This window comes from Sphaeramia orbicularis, chromosome 9 (assembly GCF_902148855.1).
Source record: "Sphaeramia orbicularis chromosome 9, fSphaOr1.1, whole genome shotgun sequence".
Taxonomy (NCBI): domain Eukaryota; kingdom Metazoa; phylum Chordata; class Actinopteri; order Kurtiformes; family Apogonidae; genus Sphaeramia; species Sphaeramia orbicularis.
In genome coordinates, this window is record NC_043965.1 from 46363250 (window position 1) to 46382589 (window position 19340).

The following is a 19340-nucleotide window of genomic DNA, read 5'->3' on the forward strand; positions in this document are numbered from 1 at the left end:
ACACACACACAAATCAAACCTGACTGTTCAGTACCTCTTAAAATAAAAATACAAGATACAGTTGGAAAATATAACTCAGAATATAACTTAAGACTTGCAAAATTAAAAAGACTCTTCAAGCAAAACAACTTTGTAATGTAAAGATTAAGCAGACAACTAATGATGTTACTTTTCCTCTCCTCCATTTTGGTTCATGATGCATGATGTATGATATTCACCTGACATTGTAAAATTTAAAGTCACATTCAACTACCATTTAATACGATACGTTTAACAAAGGTATGGTATGACTCCTCCTTGTGACTGGATCCAAATCATCCCCTAGTTCAGGGGTGTCAAACTCATTTTAGTTCAGGGGCCATATTCAGCTAAATTTGATCTGCAGTGGGCCGGACCAGAAAAATAATAACATAATAACCTATACATAAAGACAACTCAAAATTTTTGTCTTTGTTTTAGTGCGAAAACAAAACAAAACAAAACATTAAATTATGAAAATACTTACGTTATAAACTATCCAAAAAAAAAAAAAAAAAAAAACCTGAAAGAACTGAAATTTAAATTTAAAAAAAGTAAGAAAATTCAGTGTAATTTTAACAGTATTTTTCCTCCACTTATCATTTGTCTATGTGCTTTATGGATCAGATCTACAAAGACACTAAACACTGAGGAACAAGCAGAAAAATTGTTGAAATTGTGCTTAATTTTCTTTAGACATTTCAGGTTGTTCATATTTGTTCAAATTATTCACATTTTAGTGTTACAGGATAGTTTGTAAATGTAAATATTTTTTATAATTTAATGATTTTTTTGCACTAAAACAAAGAAAGAAATTAAGTTGTTAGTTCTAGATTTATTTTTTTTTTTTGCCTTAATTCAAGATTTTTTGTACTTAATTGAAGATTTTTTTCTTTCTTTGCTTAATTCAAGATTTTTTTGCTAAATTTGAGATTTTTTTTGGCTTTATTGAAGAATTTTTTTACTTAATTGAAGATTTTTTTTTTTTTTTTTGGCTTAATTCAAGATTTTTTCCTTAATTCAAGCTAATTTTTTTTTGTTTGTTTGTTTTGCTTAATTCAATTCAAGACTGGAATTTTTGCACTTGGCAAAAACATCTCAGGGGCCGAACGGGACCCTTTGGTGGGCTGCATTTGGCCCCCGAGCCGCATGTTTGACACCCCTGCCCTAGTTCATCTAGAAGTTCTAAATTGACATTGCTGAGTAGGTGATGCCTTTCAATTATTTTTCTTCCGTCATTCCAAAAATGTTGACACAAACAGAACAGATTCCTTCTCTGCTTTGCCTTTGGTTGGGCCTATGCCGCCTCCTCACCAAAACAACTGCAGCCAGTTTTTCCTGAAGCTGTTCCAATTCAAACCTGCCTTTCAGATGTGATAAATATAGATGCAAAATCAGCCACCGCGATCAATTTCAGATTTGGTAAATCACATTTCATGCGCAAAATAAATATTTGCATCTACTCCTAATAATTTTGTGCGCTCTGTCAGAAACGCTCATATTGCATATTCATCGAGGCAAACACCCTAAATGGGTTACATGAGCTATTTTACCCATTTGAGAGACGCAACCCTCGGTGCGTCCTGTTAGTAGATAAGCTTCAACATGTTTTTAAGTTTGCATTCAGTTCTGCACATGTTTTTACACATGCAAACCTTTAGTAAATCAGGCCCAAAGTGGTTTACAGAAGCTTAAGAGGGTTCATGTTTCTCTATTTGACCTACAATATACAAATAAGAACCTTGTGGGTTTTGAAGCTTTTTCATTTTCAAAAGTCATTTGCTAACAAGTGGATAAATGATACAGAGTTGGTCAAGGATATTAATCATTTCATCCACAGAAACTCATTAGATTCATTAGACAGATTCTACTGAGTAGGTTGGGTCAGTAAAGTCTTATCTTATCTTATCTTATCTTATCTTTGTCTTGTCTTGTTTTATCTTATCTCATCTTATCTTTATCTTGTCTTATCTTGTCTTATCTCATCTTATTTTATCTTATCTTATCTTACCTTTATCTTGTCTTATCTCATCTTATCTTTATCTTATCTTGTCTTATCTCGTCTTATCTCATCTTATCTTGTCTTATCTCATCTTATCTTATCTTTATCTTATCTTGTTTTATCTTGTCTTATCTCGTCTTACATTATCTTTATCTTGTCTTATCTTGTCTTATCTTTATCTTATCTTGTCTTAACTTATCTCATCTTATCTTTATCTTGTCTTACCTCGTCTTATCTTATCTTGTCTTACCTCGTCTTATCTTATCTTGTCTTATCTCGTCTTATCTCATCTTATCTTTATCTTATCTTGTCTCATCTCATCTCATCTCATCTCATCTCATCTCATCTCATCTCATCTCATCTCATCTTATCTTATCTTATCTTATCTTATCTTATCTTATCTTATCTTACCTTACCTTACCTTACCTTACCTTACCTTACCTTACATCAGGTCACACTCAGAGTAAACTACATTAAACTAAATTAATGTTAATATTCACATTAAATCCCATTTCATGTGCAAAATCAATATTTGCTTCTACTCCCAATAATTTTGCACATTCTGTCAGAAACGCCCATATATCAAATTCATCAAGCTAAACATGCTAAATCAGTTGTGCGAGCTATTTTGCCCATTTGAGACACGCAACCCTCAGTGCATCCTGTTAGTAGATAAGCTTCTAAGTGTTTTGCATGCGCTGCCAAATTTGGGCACGTTTTTTTACATGCGTAAACCTTTAATAAATCATGCCCTAGTGTGTGGCAGTATCGTCTTTGAACATGAAGTGATTTTTAAATAATACTTTGTATATGTTTATATAAATATATAGTTATATGGAGGATAAGTGGGATCAGAATGTCCCTGCTACATAATCCAACACCCCCTCTATCCATTACCACAGTTACCCACTAGAACTAGAACTGCTTTACATGGTGCTTTAGTTGTATTTGGAGTTTTTAAGCAAATATAAATAACACTGGGTTACAAAAAAAATGTTTTTTGCAAGTTGTCTAGGTTTTTTCAACTGAATTAGGACCACTGTGCACCGCTAAATCCAAAAATGACATCTGTTTTTCACAATCAGGTCAGGTTTTTTTGCTAATTTGATTTTGAAAAATTTGATCTTCTCACAAAATTGGTTACATTTTTGTGACTTTATCAGTTGATTTTTTATATAGTTCTCACCCAAAATAGGTTTTAAGAGAAAAAAAATCATTTTCTAACAGGATTCCTGTTAAGTACAATGGTGTATTCACCGCAGATGTAGCAGAATACGTCAGGCTTATTTTTGCAAGATCTTCTAGTCGAAGCCATTTCATTCACCTGTAATATTAAAAAAAAAACAATCATAAATTGGCAAAAGCAAAATCTTCAGAACTCGTTTATTGCAAGACATATGAAAGAATTTTGTATCATATGATGTGAAAATGCCCATAAATGTAAGCAAAAATGTTAAAGTAAGTAAGTAAGTAAGTAAATTTTATTTATAGAGCACTTTTCACAGACAGAGTCACAAAGTGCTTTTTCAATTCAGTTCAAATTCGGTTCAATTAAAAAGCCAATATGTAGCATAGTTCAGAAAGTTGACCTGATTGAGCAAAATTAATGTGATTTTTGGATTCAGCACACCAAAATTATCCTAAATCAGCTCAAAAAACTTAAACAATAAATTGGTTGTTGACCAGTGTAATAATACTCAAACTCTGATGTCAAAAAAAAGGAGCTGTTACTCCGCTGGTTGAAGTTACAGCCTCATCAGTCAACTATGACATTGTCTAGGGCAGGGGTGGCCAACCCTGGTCCTGGACAAGGTTATAATAGTTTTGGATTTTTCATTATAGTTTAGTTTTATTTACTTTTGACTTTTTTTTCTCTAATTCAGTTAGTTTTAATTAGTTTTTAGAGCAGGTTTGTTAGTTTTTATTAGTTGTCATTTTTTTCTGAATGCTTAGTTTAGTTTTAGTTTTAGTTTTTTTCATATATTTTATATTCTTCATCATCCTATTCAAAGAAATTAGTGAGGTTACCCTGGACACTTTATTTGGGGATGGGGTTAGGGTGGGGTCATTGACTGAGCACAGACACAAACATATGGACAGTACCATGGGTAAATTCCCTTTAGCAGGTTGGAGGGGGTAATGTAGGTGGGGGTGTGATCCATACACAATGTCACTTACATGAAAACGAAACTTTCCATACTTTTATCCTTGGGCTCCCCACTTCTATACCTCTCTTATACCGCTGATCTTAGACGAAATTTTCACATGTTCTATCCTATATCAACATTGACAAAGACGAAAACTAAGAGAATTTTAGATATAATTTTTTATTAGTTTTAGTTAGTTTTGTAAGCACACAATACAGTTTCAGTTAGTTATCGTTTTTTTCTTTCAATTTGAGTTTTTATTTATTTCAGTTAATGAAAATGTTTTTTCAATTCTAGTTTTTGTCATTTCGTTTGTTTCCGTTAACAATACTAACCTCGGTCCTGGAGAGCACTATCCTGCATGTTTTAGATGTTTCCCTCTTCCAGTACACCTGACGGTCATTATCAGGCTTCTGCAGAGTTTGATGATAGACTTATTTGAATCAGTTTAGTTTAGTTTAGTTTAGTTTAGTTTAGTTTAGTTTATTAGTTTGATCCCCATTAACTGCTGCACACCACAGCAGCTACTCTTCCTGGGGTCATCAACAATACAAAAACAAAGCACCACAATTTACCACAACTCACTCAACAAACAGGATGTACATACACTCAACACACACAAAAACCAAAACTCAACAACAGCACACAATACAAAACAATTACAATAACAATGATAATACCAACAACAACAGAAAAAAATAATAAACCAAAAATCAGAACCAAAAAATAAAACATAAAATAAAAAAAAAAAAATAAAAAGGTGGGTTGGAAGAGGGATACATCTAAAACATGCAGGACAGTGGCTCCCCAGGACCAGGGTTGGACACCGCTGGTCTAGGGAATAAGTACACAAATGTAACAGAACATACAGTATTTCAGTTACAACATTCATGTATTTGGAGGGGGTAGTTTGTCTTTTCTTAAATAACTATTAGTTTGGCAGAAGCATAAAGACTGGACTGAGTTTAATGGATAAAGGTCATGTGGTCTGATGAGTCCAGACTGACCCTGGTCCACACATGGGGGCAGTGATTACCCATCATGCCTAGTGCCTCCAGTGTTCAGATCTGAGGTTGGTTCCATTGGTTCTGGCTTAGGTTCAGTAATGTTCTATGTCCATAAAATGAGGTCAGTGACTACCTGAACCATCAGGTAGTGCCATGGTTCCCACCTTCAGACCTAAAAGTGTTCCAACAAACAACTGTGTGGGACTTTTTTGGGCAGACTGTGTAGAAACAATACTTAAGTTGAAATGTTTTAGGGGAAAAAAGGTTTGCACAAAGGGGCCAGTATTTCCCTTTGTTTTCTTGTGGGTGGACAACATGATTTCATCCTTTGGAGACTTGCTTATATGGTAAATGATCCAACAGCTAATGAGTGAATGTTTTACAAAATGAGTTAAATCCGAATAGTATAAAGTATGTAGAAATATATAGAGAGAAATAACAACAATAATAACAATAGTATAAAAGTATATATATATATATATATATATATATATATAATATATAGAGAAGTAACAACAATAACAACAACAGTATAAAAGTATGTATAAAAATATCTATATACAGATAACAATAACAACAGTATAAAAGTATATATAAAATGTCTATATAGAAATAACAATAACAACAGTATAAAAGTATATATAAAAATATCTATATACAGATAACAATAACAACAGTATAAAAGTATATATAAAAATATGTACATACAGATAACAATAACAGTATAAAAGTATATATAAAAATATAGAGAGAAATAACAACAATAACAAAAACAGTATGAAAGTATATATAAAAATATCTCTATACAAATAACAATAGCAACAGTATAAAAGTATATATAGAAATATATAGAGAAATAACAACAATAATAAAAACAGTATAAAAGTATATATAAAAAATATCTAAATGTAAATAACAACAATAATAACAACAGTATAAAAGTATATATAAAAATATATAGAGAAATAACAACAATAACAAAACAGTATAAAAGTATATATAAAAATATCTCTATACAAATAACAATAGCAACAGTATAAAAGTATATATAAAAATATCTATATACAGATATCAATAACAACAGTATAAAAGTATATATAAAAATATCTATATACAGATATCAATAACAACAGTATAAAAGTATATATAAAAATGTCTATATAGAAATAACAATAGCAACAGTATAAAAGTATATATAAAATACATAGAGAAATAACAATAACAAAAACAGAATAAAAGTATATATAAAAATATAAATAAAAGCAACAACAATAACAACAGTATAAAAGTATATATAAAATATCAATAAAAACATAAATAAAAACAACAACAACAACAACAATAACAACAGTATAAAACTTTGTGTGTGTGTGTGTGTGTGTGTGTGTGTGTGTGTGTGTGTATAACAATGGTATAAAAGTAGATCAAATTCATCAAATCCCCAAATTTTATTTATATAGCGCCAAATTACAACAAAAGTTATTTAATGACACTTTACATGTAGAGCTGGTCTAAACCAGAGTCTTGATGGAACTAACATCGTCTCTTCTGTTGTTTGTGTTGATCCTGCCGTCATGTGCGTCACAATAAGCGTCCGTGTGAAACACAACAGTGGAACCAAAGTTTAACAGCAGAGAAATGAAGGAAATGAAGCTTTAATTGAGGAAAACGTAGTTGAACAATTTTTTAAAGCAATTTGAGTTGCTGAATTGTTTGATCTCAGATTAGTTCAGCGCACATATTTATCATAGATAATGGAAATATAGATTTAAAACATTTAGAAGAATCCTGCATATTTGCTTCATTTATAAATAGTTAAGATGAAAAACCCCAAATGGCCCAGATTAGTGACATATAAAGTGTGTTTGGTTGAAAACAGGGACAGTATTTGAAGTGTGTTTCATCCGTTGGGATGTTGCAGCAGATGTTTGGTCCTAAACTGTAGGAAGTGTCAGTAGTTGTGGTGCAGTGGCCTGTGCTCAAAGGGTGGGGGGATCAGTGGGCCTTTGACATGATGGATGACTTTAATCTTACTGATGAACAGGACACACCCCCACAACACTTCATTTCACATTTTCCCCCTTTAGTCAGACCTTGGACTGACTGAGGCCATAATGGGTGGCTCCGCCCACTCTGTACAGTTATTTCAAAACACAACAGGAAGAGATGTTTCAGTTCCCACAGATGTAAGGGGGCTGGAGCGCCGCTTCATGATCATTTGTTCATTGAAAAACAGTGTGTGTTCCTGGAAAAGTGTACATGAGACAATATGTGTCATTGTTTGGTGCCATGGGGTTTTCTGTAAGCTGTGCAGATAGGATGGCTGCTTTTACTGCCAACACACTCTAGAAATGGCAAAGAGAGAAAAAAAAAAAGGTGGATTATCTGCCAAGTAGTTGTAATCAGCTGTGTGTCACTCTGCAATTCAAACTGTACAAATCAACACAAATCCCCGGAAGAGGATGAAGAAACGGCGACAACTTAATGGACAGACATGAGTAGGAAATGATTCCTTAATCGCATTTGGTTCTGTTCCAAATAACTTATCACTCGCTATTATCACTTCACTTTAAATCCCAAAGAGGAAGTCATTTGAATGAGTAGTTCCTGCCAACTCATTTCCTGTATTCTGATATTTCCTTTTTCAGACAGTGCACTGCAGAGCCTCTCAGCTGGGATTCAGCTCAGCTCATTCACAACAAATCCTCAGCGTTCAGCCCATGTATACTTTAACAACAGCCCTGTGACCTGCAGGGATAACCAAACCCTAACCCAAACCCCAACCCAAACCCTAACCCTATCCCACAGGTGTCAAACATGCGGCCCGGGGGCCAAAACCGGCCCGCCAAAGGGTCCAATCTGGCCCCTGGGATGAATTTGTGAAATGCAGAAATTACACTGACGATATTAACACTCAAGGATGTTAGAATCACTTTAGGTCAATTCAATCTGAAGTGGGTCAGAACCAGTAAAATACTATCATTATGACCTATAAATAATAAAAACTACAAATTTTTCTCTTTGTTGTAGTGTAAAAAAAAAAGGAAAATTACACAAAAATGTTTGCATTTACAGACTAGCCTTTTGCAAAAAATGTGAATAACCTGAAATTTCTTAAGAGAAGTATGTGGAATTGTACCAATATTCTGCCTGTTACTAAATGTTGTGTGTATGTGTGGAGCCACTGTGATCTTTAAGTTATGATGCATATGTATGAATGATAAACTAAGGAGTAATATTCTTCAAATTGCACTGATTTTTCTTAAGGATTTTCCAGTTCATATTTGTTCATGTTATGTTCAAGTACGGTTCGTAGATGTAAACATTTTCATTACGGAATTTGACTTTTTTTACCTCAAAAACAGAGAAAAAAACTTTGGAGTTGACATTATTTATAAGTTCTTATCCTATTATTTATATCGTTTTACTGGTCCGCCCCATTTTATATCATATTAGGCTGAATGTGGCCCCTGAACTAAAATGAGTTTGACACCCCTGCCCTAACCCATACCTAAACCCATTCAACAACAGCTCTGTGACCTGAAAGGTTAACCAAACCCTAACCCATACTCAAACCTAAACCCTAACCCTAACTCTAACCCATACCCATACCCATAGCCCTGTGACCTGCAGGGTAAACCAAACCAAAAACACTAACCCAAACCCTAACTAGTGATGTGACGTCCATGAACGAATCAAATCTTTTGAACGGCTCTTTGAAATGAATGATGGGAACCGAGTCTTCGCACAGAGCCGTTTGGGATTTTTTTTTTTTTTGTTTTTTTTTTTAAGGAGGAAGTGTTCGATTGCCTGTCAGTTTAGCATCACTGGGGAGGCATTGGCTTTATATACAGAGTAGAAATGAGATAATTCCTGATGTGGTATCATTTTGATATTTACATTAGAGATATCAGGTATTTTACAATGTTACTTGAAGTATTTTATTTGGACTACAGTTTGGTAGGTATTTAAGTACTGTAATTACAGTGTTTAATCACTGTTGTGTTTTGTGCACACATTTATTATTGTTTTTGCCAGGGTTTGTTTGTTTGTCTGTCCGTTAGTGTGCAACATAACTCAAAAAGTTATGGACAGATTTTGATGAAATTTTCAGGGTTTGTTGGAAATGGGATAAGGAAGAAATGATTACATTTTGGTGGTGATCGGGGGTGGGGGGGCCCACGGGGGGGGGCCACTGATCGTTAGTGTGCAACATAACTCAAAAAGTTATGGACAGATTTGGATGAAATTTTCAGGGTTTGTTGGAAATGGGATGAGGAAGAAATGATTAAATTTAGGTGGTGATTTAGGTGGTGATCGGGGGTGGGGGGGCCCACGGGGGGGGGGGGGGGGGGGCATTTGAACTAACTATTCTTTTTTACGGTAAGATAATATTTACTGCTGCACCAATTAAACACCTTTAAAATGTAATGTCAATCATTACATGTAGCCTATTTAGTCATTAAAACATTGGTGTTTCAAAATAATGCAAAAAACATAAAAGAGTCAGTCTTTTGAACGGCTCTTTTCAGTGAACGACTCCCTTCAAAGAGCCAAAAGTCCCATCACTAACCCTAACCCATACCCATAGCCCTGTGACCTGCAGGGTTAACCAAACTCCTCCTCATCACCTACAAAGCTCTACACAACCTCGCCCCCTCGTACCTGACTGATCTTCTCCCCCATTCCCCCACTCGCTGCCTCTGCTCTGCTGACGCTCACCTTCTCACCTCCATCACCTAGACTAAATTCCATACCCTGGGTGACAGATCCTTTGCCATCGGTGCCCCAACTCTCTGGAACTCCGACACACTCACTTCATTCAAAAGCCAACTCAAATCTCACCTCCTCAGATCAACCTACGACAACTGACCGCCTGTTCCACCTTCATCCACTTTCATCCACGCATTACATTTTCAACAGAAAGTAGACTATATTGACAGTTTTCTATTTCATTTTACTCACAGCTTGGTCATAAATACAGGTCTGATATTTGTAACAAACACAGACATAAAACATTGCTTCTCAAATTTGTCGATCTACGGTGATTTCATTCTGTATACACCTTGGACCCGACTGACGTTCACACATTCATAAGGAGTGCTACCCTGGACCAAGATGGTGGCTCCATTGATGAATGCTGAGAGGCTGAACAGGACATCTAGTGTATATATATCTATAGTCGCAGTCAAGCTGTGGTTCATGCCGCATTAAAGAAACCTTTGCTCGGTCTTTGGTGAAGGCAGTGGGAGGTAGCTGGCTTGAGCGCATCCACCCCTATCTCTTGTATAAGAAAAATTAAAAATGGACACTCCACATTGGACAGACTGTCTCATAAATGGTCTGAGAGTGGTCCAACCGTGGAGTGGACTAGGTCTATATTCAACAACAAAAAAAAAAAGAAAGAAAGAAAGAAAAGGGGGTAGGAGGAATACCCTTTGACTGACTATGGCTGGTCTGGTCCTTGGGCTGTGGCTGCGCTGCTGGGGGTGCTGGGGGTCGTGTGGGGGGTTGATGGTGCCATATTAATTTAAATTGATTCATATAAACTCAAAACAGATAGCAACTGATACAAATTCATTATTACAAATATTAAATTATTTAACTCGTTGTTGTATTGTGGCTGCTGCCGCTGCTACCGCCACGACACTAATACTAGCAAATTAGACTACTGGTATTATTATTATTATTATTATTATTATTATTATTATTATTATTATTATTATTATTATTATTATATATTTTTGTATTATTACAACAATTATTATTTTCCCCCTCACTCCCCCCTCTCTCTTTCTCACTTTCATTCACACACCCCTCTTCCCCTTTTCCCTATCGCCCCAAACCAAGCTATATTGTTTAGTTGCTGTTTACATTTATGATCTTTTTCATTGTAATATGATGTTGTCATTGTTGTTGTTTTTGTTTTGTTTGTTTATTTGTTTGAGTTTCCCTTTATGTGTTGTTGTTGTTGTTGTTTTTCTGTCCACATTGTCTTGTTAACTATCACTAAAAAAAAAAAAAAAAAAAAAAAGAAACCTTTGCTCTTTCAAAGTAAAAGCGCTCCCTACACACCTTGACACTCACAATATCCAATGTCCTTCCTTCAAAGTACAGCTGCAACAATACTGCCCTTAATCAGGGATCGCATCAACAGGTTCCTGAAAATCATCTTGTGACCCTCTGTGACCCCCACCTTTGGAACCCCTGTTTTAACGGATGGGTGGAAGTAACAGCTCTGCTCTGAGACATCTGCAGACCACAGTGTCCGACCGTCCAGTCAGCTGTTTGTCTTCTGTAAGTGTTTACGATGAAAGCATTTGTATTTGGTTGATGAGTTTTTGAAGAGGCTGGAAGTCACACTGTAATCCCTTTTCAAAATATGCTCATTCTTATACTCGACTGTGAGAGGCTGCTTTATTAGCACGAATGTGAACTCCACATGAATGAAGGGACCTGATTTGAATGATTTTGAGGCTGTTTCATATTACACTTGAAACAACGGAGGCGCTGCTGTTGGAGTCTTTAGTCAAAACACTCTGAGTTTCCATTCTTTACGCTGGAGGGAAAACAGCAGAGGGACTGGGAGGGATCGGGTTCCCCTGGATCCATCATTTTGGACGAGTCGGGACGTTGGAGTAGCGCCAGCAGAGTCTGCGCTAGCCAGCCGTAACTGACATTGAGTGCATTGTTTGCAGTGGAAGCTCAGGGCTGAGGCCTAAAGGTACATTCCACAGATCAGAACCATGTTTGAAACACAAACAGCCTTTGTGCCCTCCATGCTCCCACTCTGACTCCCACATCCACATCAAACCTCCACAACTGAACACACTCGTCCTGCTCATGTGTCAACATGTGGGCTATCATTTTACTCACACACACACACACACACACACACACACACACACCTACACACACACACACACACACACACACGCACACACACACACACACACACACACACACACACACACTCTTACATAGACGGTCAGAGGTCTTTGAAAGGAGCTGGAGAATCCAACTGTTTGGATGGTGATAAAAACAGCATAAATCTCTCATATTTAAGGCTGATTCAGTTGTATTACCTCCGCCAGGAGGTATTGTGATCATTTTGCTTTGTGTGCATACATGTGTGCGTATTTGTTTGTTTGCTTGCTTGTTAGCAAGATAACTCAAAAAGTTATGGAAGGATTTTCATGAAATTTTCAGAAAATGTTGATACTGGCACAAGGAAGAAATGATTAAATTTTGGTGGTGATCAGGGGCGGGGGGGGGCTTGCCTTGGCCCTAGGCCCTAGGCCCTAGGCCCTAGGCCCTATCACCACCAAAATTTAATCATTTCTTCCTTGTGCCAGTATCAACATTTCCTGAAAATTTCATGGAAATCCGTCCATAACTTTTTGAGTTATCTTGCTAACAAACAAACAAACACACACACACACACACACACAGGAGGCAGATCTGTGTTGGTGGAGGTCTGCGCTCTCTGAGTGCTTTTCTTGTTATTATATTATTCTCTGTATTTTGCATTTGTCATTATAAATCCTGTGTTTTCTTATATTTAATTCACTGATCATGTAGATGTTCATCAAAACTCAGAGTAAACTCAAAGGTTATTATGTCAAAACAGAGAAATCTGAAGAAAAAGTGTCTTTTTCAGTCAAATCTCTCATTAACTGAACATAAACCCAGTGTGTCCATCCACTATCATTGATTCAACTCTATGAGTTTTACTAGTGAATCAATGTTGTAGAAGATGACAGTGTTTCCACAGTAACTACAGAGCTTCTGAATGACCAAATAGGTCATATCTGATGACTATGAAAAGATGGCAAACTGTATTTTACACCAATTATTGACATGTATTGATAGGATTAGTGGATCAACAGGCATTAAACAGTTCCATCAGTAGGTGGTTTAGGTCAAAGGTGGATGTTTGGGTCTTTGTGGTTTATTACCACATATAAGAGGTAACCTGAGTATTTGTGTATGTTTCTGTAAAACCACAAACACAGAATGTGAATGTGTTTTGTTATTGGAGGAACTTGTACAGTTACTATTTATTACAGATCAACAGAATCAAGGCCTTTGACTCCAGAACATCCTGACGACTACGGGGTTTAGACTGAGTAGGTACAAGTGTCCTGGTTTATCTGTGGTTTAGCTTAAATATGAATAGACTGTGACTCACCCTTTATTTAACACATGTTTACAGACTTTCTTCAGTATTAAACCAAACCCTGGTGTCATTTACTAAATGAAACTGAATGTTGTCAGTGACTAATCCATAAAAAAGTTGAATAACGCCGTCTTCACAACCTCCTGATCCTTTTGGTGAACAACACATGAAATAATATTCAGCTTTATTCAATAGAACTTTCCTAAAATAAAGTTTACAAAGTGCTTTACAAGGTGAAAATGACACCAGAAAAAACAAAAGGACCTCAGTACATGACATAAAAACCACAATGACCAAGCAATACTATTAAACCAAATGAACCAATGTACAGGCAGAGGATCAGAGAAGAGCTGAATATTAAAGTCCATCTGAAGGAGAAACTGAAATGAGGAACTAGACCTGGACCTGGTACCTTTAGGATCCACAGACCATTGACCTTAATGGGAAATATTCAGTCTGGAAGTTGGAAGAGCAGCATTTGAGGAGGAAAAAACTCTCCACAGCTTTAAAACTATTCAATAAAATTACAAAGTGGCTATTGACACAGTACTGTGGCATAAAATACTGGTTTGTCTATTACCACAGAGCCAATCAGCGCCCTCGTTATATCATGTCTACACTGGTAACTTAAATCCCAAAAAAGTACAAAGGCAATCATATAGTGAATAGGTCAACCTGAGACACCCCAGACAGCAAAATCATTATGGCGTAAATCTGGCCCAAAACTGGCATGCCATTTTGGCAAAGTTCTGGGGGGATGTATGGGCCCTAAATGGCCCAAAATAGGCAAGCCAAAATCAAACCCGAAGGAAGCCAAAATTCACCCAAAACTAATTCCGGACTTCTAAAATATAGCCATAATTGTCCCAGAAAAGCCCCAAATCCCCATAATCCAGCCAAAAAGTAGCCAAAACTGACCCGAAGAGAGGCCAAAAGGAGGCCAAAATTCACCCAAAGTTTGTGCTGATCATGCTTTTAAAATGAAGTGGGGTTTTCATCTGGGTAGAAATTCCCGCTCTTTGTGCAGTGTTTTGGCTTTACAGAAATATGCCAAAACACAACCAAAAAACATCCATATATGGAATAAGATGTTGCCAATGTAGTCAATCTTCTGGCTTGCCATAAACAGGCCATACCATCCCTATAATAATAATAATAATAATAATAATAATAATAATAATAATAATAATAATAATAATAATAATAATGGATTGGATTTTATATAGCGCTTTTCTAGAACCCAAAGCACTTTACATTATTGATCCATTACACTGGTCAACAACAAATTTATTGTTTAAGTTTTTTGAGCTGATTTAGGATCATTTTGGTGTGCTGAATCCAAAAATTACATTAATTTTGCTCAATCAGGTCAACTTTCTGAACTGTGCTACATATTGTCTTTTTAACATTTTCACTTACATTTATGGGCATTTTCACATCATATGATACAAAATTATTTCATATTTCTTGCAATAAACGAGTTCTGAAGATTTTGCTTTTGCCAATTTATGATTAATGTTTTTTTGAATATTACAGGTGAATGAAATGGCTTCGACTAGAAGATCTTGCAAAAATAAGCCTGACGTATTCTGCTACATCTGCGGTGAATACACCATTGTACCTAACAGGAATCAAGTGATCAAATGATTTTTTTTCTTTTAAAACCTATTTCGGGTGAGAACTATATAAAAAATCAACTGATAAAGTCACAAAAATTTAATCAATTTTGTGAGAAGATCAAATTTTTCAAAATCAAATTAGCAAAAAAAAGCTGACCTGATTGAGAAGAACAGATGTCATTTTTGGATTTAGCGGTGCAAAATGGTCCTAATTCAGTTGAAAAAACCTAGACAACTTGCAAAAAACATTTTTTTGTAACCCAGTGTAATTTATTTGCTCTCACATTCTCCCTCTGGTGGTGGTAAACTACATCTGTAGCCACAGTTGCCCCGGGGCAGACTGACAAAAGTGTGGCTGCCAGTTTGCACCTACGACCACCACCAAACATTCATACACCAGTGTGAGTGGCACTGGAGGCAAGGAGGGTGAAGTGTCTTGCCCAAGGACACAACTGACTGACTAGGAAAGAGCGGGATTTAAACCGCCAACCCTTTGGTTATTGGACAACCCGCTCTCCCACCTGAGCCATGGCCGCCCTATACTTGATCCCGCTGTTTGCCCAGTCTTTTGGTTAACCACACATATGCCATAACTCAGCCATATATTGCTGGTTCCTCCATATCTACAGGGTGTCCCATAAGTCTCCATACATAGGAGACATAATACATATGGTTCTAACATGTATTTCTTTATATTTCTTCTTTATAGTTCTTCAGCAGTGGAAGACATGCATTGAAAGGTGTTCCCGACAAAATGGCAGTCATATAGAGCATATTATATAAATGAAAATGGTTTATGTCGAGAAACGTTTATTTTTCCTATGTATGGAGACTTATGGGACACCCTGTATTATGGATAACGTTAATCATACCACAGTAAAGCCTAAAGGTTTTCATAATGCCAAAAGAAAGCCAAAAATGCCCAATGTATGCCATAATACTGCCAAAATATTTGCTATCTGGGACATGTGTAGCTCTGTCGGTAATGTATTGGTATGCAATGCAAAAGATCCAGGTGCAATTCCTGGTCAGAGAATGTTTTCTTTTCTAAAGATTTTCAAATGGGAGGTGTGGGGGGGTGGTGGGCAGCACCAGTACGTTAATCCAACATTGATAGAATGATAGAAATCAGCCACTGGGACAATGTTCAGAGTGCGGAATTTGGAGCACAGCACCGAATACACTGAACTGACACTGAACTGAAGTCACACTGCTGCATCTAACAGGTAGCTCCGCCCACCTGCTCCAGCCTCCAGAACAAAGAACACCATAAAACAACATATAGAGTATTTACAACAATAATTCATATTCTGCACTGTATACTATCACTAAATTGTCGTTTCTTCCAAGTTAAAATACAGACTTTTTTTTCTCTAATTCATTCATTCATTCATTTTCTGAACCCGCTTTATCCTCACTAGGGTCACGGGGGTCACTTGGAGCCTATCCCAGCTACTTATGGGCGAAGGCGGGGTACACCCTGGACATTTCGCCAGTTCTTCGCAGGGCTGAACATTTAGAGACAAACGATCACTCTCACATTCACACATATGGGGAATTTAGATTAACCAATGAACCTTCTCTAATTCAGTTAGTTTTAATTCGTTTTTAGAGCAGGTTTGCTAGTTTTTATTAGTTTTCGTTATTTTCTAAATGCTTAGTTTTAGTTTAGTTTTAGTTTCTTTATATCTTTTATCTTCTTCGCTGTCGTATTCAAATAAATCCCAGACAGGACTCTGCTGCTTTCTCCCGACTTTAGTCTCCATGTTTCCAGGTAGAGTGGGGACCAGAAGATGACTAAACGACAAGTGACAAGAAGTGACGGACCGTTAAATATCATATGGTGCCAGCCGCTAAAATTGCTTGAGGGAAATAAATCGATTTTATATCAATCCGACACTGACAAAGACGAAAGCAAAGGGAATTTTATCCAGAATTTTTATACATTTTAGTTAGTTTTGTAAACACACAATACAGTTTCAGTTATCGTTTTTTTCTTTTAACCCTTTCATGCATACTGGTCACTACAGTGGACAGCTATTCTACAGCTGTTCTCTTGTATATTCATGGATTTTGTTGTTCTTTTCATGTTTTTTTTTTTTTTTTAAACACATATCTGTATTAAAGTTTTAAGACACTACATATCTTTTCTGACATGAATTGGTAACATTATGTAGATCTCCCCTGAGCATAAATCCCCAGAATCACAAGCCCTCCCCATAGTTTTCACACAATTTATCAGTAAATACCTGCTTCTGTGCGTCAAAAATTAAACGTGCAGTGTCCAGCTGAGTGGACATTTTTGCAACTTCATGAAAAATAGGTTCATAAGAATTTTTTTTTACATTATTATTTTTTTTTTTAATGTATTTTTTATTTTATTTTATTTTTATTTATTTTTCAGAAGAAAACTTTCAATCACATTGTGTTTTTTCATGCCTGAAGAGGAATAAAAACACTCAGGAAAAATTTTTGATTAAGGTTCTCATAATTCATGCATGATAGGGTTAATTATAGTTTTTATTTATTTCAGTTAGCGAAAATGTTTTTACAATTCTAGTTTTCGTCATTTTGTTAGTTTTCGTTAATGATAATAACCATGCTGTTCACTACGATAAGGAAAGCTTATTGGTCTTTTGTCTCGAATTTTGCATTGTGATTGGCTAACTGGGCCTAACTGTCTCGTTACCCCGCCTTCTTATATACGACTGCGCGTGAAAGAAGATTTTTTTCTGAACGGGGGGGGGGTCTAAATATTAGACTGGGCTGCTCAGCAACATAGATAACATTAGTTGAGTCTCCCATCATCTACGCTGTCATCAGCACAAATGATCTGTCCCCATATGATCGAACCCACCAGCCCCCTGGATGTGTTTACAACTGGAGTACTGCATGTAAGTCCTAGTGTAACAGAGGAGGACAGTGACATAATGTGAGGGATGTTAGCTGTAAAGACTCATTATTTCATGCTCTCAGCTGCTCTACTCAGGAAGACTTCATACAATATGTCTGATTAAATGATCAGTGAGATGTTCCACAGGTCATTAGAAATGCAGTCAGTGTCAGCGTCATGTCGACAGGATATTATAGATTATATCAGCTAAAATTTACTTAGGGGGTCAAATGAGTGGCCATTTCTGTCAAAAAAAAAAAAAAAAAGTTGTAAGAAATGCATAGAACTGTGTTGAAATAATGCTAATCCATTTGTGCACAGACTACTGATATTATTTGACAGTGGAAGCTATATTTTCAGAAATATTGAATTTTGAATAGCACATGTATGTGAAAACTTTTGCTGTGACAGTGGACGGACGTGACATTACCCATGATGCTCTGGTCAGTACCAGTACTTTATTAGTAATAAACTTATAGACTTACTATTGCTAATTCTCCTCTTATTCATAAATGTTAGTATTGTGGATCTAAAACAATAACAGCTGACACAAAAACACAAAATGTGGCAGTGGACGGATGTGACATGGTTGTTACAGATCCCATCATACTGATGCTCGGCAGCCATGTCACCGTTTCCACAAATGATCCCTGGGCAAAAACTAGGATCAGAATTTTTTATTGTATAGTTTATCATCATACTAAAGAGGAAATAACAATATAGAATTGTTATTTCTTTGTAAAAATGCTTATTATTAGAAAACTGTTGATTTAAAAAGTGACGTGTGACATTCTTAATGTATGTATTGGCGTAACATAAGCAGGATGGATCAGCACCATACTCCATATTGCAACCTGTAAAAATAAAACATGTGATATGTAGGATAGAATCTTGTAAGAAAAATTGGGGAATCTAAAAGAATAGAATATTTGTTTTTCAGGTAAATTCACTTAAAATATAACTTGGCCATTTGTGACATGAAAATATAGCATTAATTGGGATGAAGTTGGACATTTTTGAGCTGAAAACATAGTTCATATGACCATCAACATGTTGCAACAGAACTGAAATCCTGTAAATTTGCAAAACTTGCATTTACCAACACAAAGTTCCTTTGGGGATTCACGTAGATTGATTTCTTATGCACAAAGACAGAAATAAGACCTCTAAGCAAATTTTAGCCGATATATATAGTCTATTAGCCTGAGAACATGTGTAATATGTGTCCTTTGGAGGTAGATGTGGTGATGGATGGACACACTGGGTTTGTTGTGTCCAGGTCCAGGGTCCTCCTCATCCAAATAAACCAGTGATTGTCTAAAAGATGGAGGAAAATTAAACAAAGGAAAACATTGATTGTCTGCCTTTGAAGTTGATAGAAGTTGCTAAATGACGTCACCTAATTTGCATAATTGTAAATGTGCATGTGATTGACATGAACGATGTATTAAAGACAAAAGGCCTTCAACAGGTAA